The following is a 5,664-nucleotide window of genomic DNA, read 5'->3' as shown; positions in this document are numbered from 1 at the left end:
GAAAATTACACAAACTTTTAAGCTTAAAGGACATGTCCCTTGTTTTACCAGGAAAGAACTATGTTGTTGTAGCAAGATAGGCTGTCTAGTTTCCATGTGCATATAGTAATGTATCAACTTATCAAAAGTTTATCTCAATTATAAAAGAACTGTGTTGTTGCAAGGAAATAGGCTATCAGGTACCATAAGCACAATTATCAACTGTCTGTTTATCATTTTCTTTCTATAGGTACATGAAATACGATGTGAATAAGCTCAGAGTGTACATAGAAAACGACAGAACTTCAAATGTAGCTGTGAACTTTTGAATACTGCAATAAGATTCACATCCAGAAAATAACAGAGGCTAAAATTTATAGGACATTCATCTCATCTACATGCAAAAACCGTAAAGTTATCTACCAAAACTAAAATAAGAAGAATGTTATGTAGTTATTAGTGCATATTCATGATTCAGAGGTACTACTATACAAAAATCAAGGGCATAGAACATGTCATGAATGAGTTTCATGTGGCTTCAGCAGACTCAGCAGAAGAAGTGACTGCTCGTGGCAAGACTTGCCTTCATTTAGCTGTCAAGAATCATTAGTTTGAAGCATTAAAGTTATTACTTGAAAACCTAATTGTTTTTAACATGTATCATCTTTTAAACAAGAAGGATTTACAATGAAACACTATTTTGCATCTTGTTGTCTCAACTAAGCAATACAAGGCAAGTATATTTGAATAAGAAGCTTGCAAGTGTTGGTTATTCTAGTTGAAGATCAATAAAATGGACAATCCAAGAGTAAACAAACAGGGGACCAACCTCAATCTAGTGTTTAGAAGCTTCACGATTGCTCAAATTATAATAGAACCAAAGATTTTCCAAAAAAACTAAGTGATACTATTCTTGTGATAGGCATTCTAACTGCAACAGGAACTCATCAAGCAGGTTTCAACCCACCAAGAAACGTATGGCAGGACACTTATTAGCCTGACGACAATAACAACAGTAATATTCTTGATGGCAGCACACTTACTAGCCAAACAAAAACAACACTAAAATAGAAATGGAAAAGCCTCAAACAACAATATTCGAATTACACCAAAATAGTAGTACTAGTTCTCTTTAAAACTGAACATTAATTTCACCAAAAAGAACTGCACTAGAGTTACACAAATACGACACTAGAATCACGTAAAAAAAAGACTAAAATAACATCGAGAAGTCTCAAAATATCATTAGAATTATACCAAATAGCAGCAACAGATACACTTTAAAACATGACTAAAATTGCACTAACAATACAGTAGGAAAGAACCAAAACACATCTGAGCTTTAGACTTACATGGAAATCTCTAGAATGCTCACCAACAAATTATTTCCTATCATGTCCGTGCGTACAAACGTGCAGGCATAACTAACTTGGCATAGGATCTCGACCTTTTGCAATAGTCTATACGAAAGAAATAACGTTATATATACCATACAATAGACACTGTTAGGTACAGAGTTAATATATACTCAAAAGTTTCCTGCTATGTGCTCCAATTGAAACTGAGCCGCAAATGTGAGTTCCAACAAAAATTTCATGGCTGCGATGACAATTTTTCGAATTTCCGACTTCTTAATAGACTATGCACTTCCCCAAAGCTGCATCCATCTTTCCCACAGATTTTTTGGTACATTACTAGGCCTAACAACATCTTTTTTTATTTTAGAAATGAAATTCCTATATTTCACCGATGGAAACATCCCAGTAGAAATTTTTCTGAAATAAGTTTTGAAAGTAATACATTAATGTCCTATCTAAATATGTGAATATACTTGCTAAACTCATTAACAACGAAGAGTTATACCTTGAATTCTCCAAAATAACCATTTCTTACAACCGTTGAGACACCTTTTAAATTGATTCCATTGGGATCAACATCACTTTTGAAAAATTTTGATAGTGAAATACTATCTAAAATATCTTCAATGTGTTCAGCACAGTAAGTAGATAAAAGTTCAGAAATACAATCAAGAGAATAGACCAACTCTGCAGAAGTTGGAAAGACATGGGTCCTTGTATGACTTGTGTTGGATTCATCTTCAGCAACTCCATTGGTATAACATGATGGAACATAGCTCTTAGTAGAAAGACTCTTGCCTACTGTGTTACTCTTATTTGGTGTAGTTGGAGGCGTCTTAGAGATAGTGGGGCTGATAGTTTGAGTTGACGTTTCAATATTGCTTGGATACCATCTTGTTGAGGAAAAACTATAGTGGGCTTGGGAATAGTTGGCATGCTTACACGAATAACAGAATTGATCCCACCTGAGAATTTTCCATGAATTTTATCTCAAGCCATACCTGTAAACAAATGTAATATTGTTGTTAGCTCATGACTAATACAAAATTAAATTAAAGATAACACATAATAATGAGATTACGTAGAGCAATGCTAAAATATTAAAATTGTCTCTGTAGGAGCTTGTTGATAAAGTGATAAAATTAGAACCTTGACATACAAGAGTAACATAGGTATCTATTACAAAAGTAACAAGAGTAAAGGGATCATGAATTTCTACCGTAAGCTTTACACAAAGAATGAGAATTACAAATATGTTACATATTTTGAAAATTTGAACACAATCACAAGTTATGGCATTAGGGAAAGGGAGAAGCTTTTTAAGAGGCTAAAATTTTCAATACCATCATATCTAATAAGGTTCCAAAACCTGATGGTTACACAATCACAAACAAGTAATGTTAGTCAATTGAAATAAATAATCTATTTACAAATTGAAACAATTAATAGAACACACATAGTTCAAATCCAAGAGATATTTCTTTTAAAAAGCCTAAATTGAAAAGTAAAAGTTAGAGCAGATTATCCGTGATTGAAAATCAAAAACAAACAAAATATAATGAAAATGCAATAGCAGTGATGAAGCACTAGTCAGTGTCTTCTTCAAAGTCTTCCTCTTCCTCATCCCCATTCTCCTCAGAAGGTAACAATCACAAACCGTGGACTAGAAGGGTACTCACATTCATATTCATCAAATTCGAACAAAACATGCATATTGGTAAAACAAGAACAATTTCTAAAGTTCTTCACTAGGTAGATTTAAAAAAATACGAACTATCTAATTATTATATCAATCTCTTCAATTGATGAGAAACAAAACGGATTGAAGCATTGCAATTAATTTACAATATAAACAACATCCGGTCTGTGAGAAACTCAAGAGAGAAAATAATTTGGAGCCAATACTTCATTTCATCAGCAACAGACAGAAGCACATTAGATGAAAAACTTTCTATTTAATAAGCAGTTAGCAAATAAATTTAATCTTAGAGGTTCTTGATGACTATGTAGTTATTTTTATTTGATTGGCTAATTATTTATTATATAGAACAAATAGCTAATAAGTACAAAAATTTCTCTAGAAAATTAAATCAAAGAAAAAGTTAAAGTGTAAAATGCATTATTCTAGCAAATAAAAGCAATAAACAAGTTAAAATTTAGAATGTATTCCTCTAGCAAGAACTCATCACGAAAACATCCACAACAACAAAATCAGAATTCTCCAAACTTTTAACTAATCTCTTCAAAAAATTCTAACTCGAATTGTCTCGAGATAATGACAACAATCTTCATCATAGTTAGATTGAGTAAACAAAATACCTCAGAACTTAAATCTTGAGCTAAATCAGAGAGAGAAACGAAGAGTGAGGCTTACTTCAAGTGACTATCAACTAGGCCTTGATGATAAGGTTATAACAGCAGGGGCCTGCAAGGTCTCAACATTTAATTACCTTCGTTATTCGCAAGAATATGGAACAATAACAGTATAAATAATGTACAGTGTGAAGTTGTTTCAAGAATACAGACAAAATATCATCTTAGTCAAAATACATAAAGAAATCAGAAGTAGATTTTAAGCACTAGATAATACTTCATTCTTTCTGACAAAATAGGACATAAAAACTTCTATAGGATGAATTTGACTTTCAAGAAAAAAACCATATTTTCAGAACACTTAAATATCTAAAAACCCTATTTTGAGAAAATCTCAATCCTACTTCAAGCAATCAAGATAAATAAAATAGAAAGAGTTAAGAGTTAAAATATACATTTTCATACACCCAAACCACTATAATCTCTATTTTCGGAAGATTAGTTGAAATAGAAATCAATGATTTTTTTCAAATGAAGTCATTGATACCCTAATTCAGCCAACCTATTATCCAATTCAGAAACGAGTTGGGATTCATATTTTGCAGAAAGAAAAGTTTAAACTACTCATTTTGAAAAACCACAACCTTATTGAGATGGAAGCTAAACGAAATGGAAATCGAGATGGGAGTTTGAACTTACAATGGAGACTTGAAAAACTAGCAGTGGAGACTTGGAAGGCTTTCAATGGAGCTTGAAGTGATACATGGAAAGCTTCAATGGAGATGGAGCTTGAGAGAGACTTTTTTGGAGAGAGAGGTTGAAATGTTGAAATGAATTTGTGCCCTAGAATTTATGGCTTTTGAAATATTCTGCGACAGATTAACTAACTTATTTTAACATTCGTCGCTTTCAAATTAATGTATTTATTTAGAAAAAATATAATGATGGATATTTTCGTCACTAAGCAATAAAAATTTTATAAAAATATATCAAAAATTTTAGCAACATTTTTTCGTCACTAATTCCGTCGCCCGATATTTATTAATTTTGTCACCCGTACTTTGTTGATAAATTCGTAGAAAATATTAGGTGCCAAAATTTTGCGCTAAAAATTAGCGACACAATAAATATTTCATTGCCAATCCACCGCTATATTTTTACTCAAAGAATTATTTATCAAATTTATAACAAAATGGTAATTCCATTTCAAATCCGTCGTTATATAGTGACGGAATAGTGTTCATCGCTAAAATCCATCGCTAAATGCTGTGTTTTTAGTAATCAGTGAATCGCTGAGTTGGAGAAGTTTTCACCCTTGATGCTTGTGTTTTTCCTTTTTCAACTGTTAGCTTTGACCGACTTATCTCAGACAACTGAACGAACTCGGTGAATCACCAAGTTGGCATTGACTTTGACTTATGTACTTGATCTCTTGAATGTGTGCCACTATCTAATTTAGTGAGCTAAATGGGGCTCGCTAATCCTATTAGGCAATATTCCTTCTCATTAGGATAGATAAAGACTGTATTCAAGTTTGATTCAAAGTTTCTTCGAATTCAACTAACATTCATAAATCTTGTGCTTTAATGTGTGCATTGCAGGTGATGGCTAGAACAAAGGATAAGAATACAATCTAATCTTAACACAACGTCATCTAGGGAGTCTTCTACACCTCCTCTCGATAAGAAACAAAAGTTTCTTTCAACCAATGAGACTTCTGAGGCCTTAAATACTCATTGAACGAATCCTCAATCACCTTAAAAAAAGTTTGGGGGGTGGGGGGGAGGTAAAAAGGAGCAAAAGCATATTTACAAAGAGTAGGTAAATATATGTTCAAAGTTGGTGTCATTGACACAAGATTCAACCATACTTCACATGTTCTCTTAATTATAGCTCCAATAGGTTTCAATAGGCTGAAAGCAGATGTGGAAGGCACAATTTTTCAGAGCACAGACTTTCTACTGATGGGGTTATGAGTGAGTACCCCAAAATATGGAGAAAAATCAATTCTATA

General features: G+C 32.6%; 1 long non-coding RNA gene across 1 annotated transcript; it reads right to left on the bottom strand.

Moving 5' to 3' along the window:
• Positions 1-1,851: 1,851 nt before the first annotated feature.
• LOC112940354 (uncharacterized) lies at positions 1,852-4,451 on the bottom strand. Its single transcript, XR_003244363.2, has 3 exons — positions 4,350-4,451; positions 3,712-3,762; positions 1,852-2,338 (listed from the first exon to the last, which is right to left on the bottom strand). It is a non-coding gene; the product is annotated as an uncharacterized lncRNA (long non-coding RNA).
• Positions 4,452-5,664: the final 1,213 nt, after the last annotated feature.

The sequence above is a fragment of the Solanum lycopersicum genome, chromosome 11 (genome assembly GCF_036512215.1).
Source record: "Solanum lycopersicum chromosome 11, SLM_r2.1".
Taxonomy (NCBI): domain Eukaryota; kingdom Viridiplantae; phylum Streptophyta; class Magnoliopsida; order Solanales; family Solanaceae; genus Solanum; species Solanum lycopersicum.
Note: the sequence above shows the minus strand (reverse complement) of the source record. Positions and strands in the feature narration are given on the sequence as shown.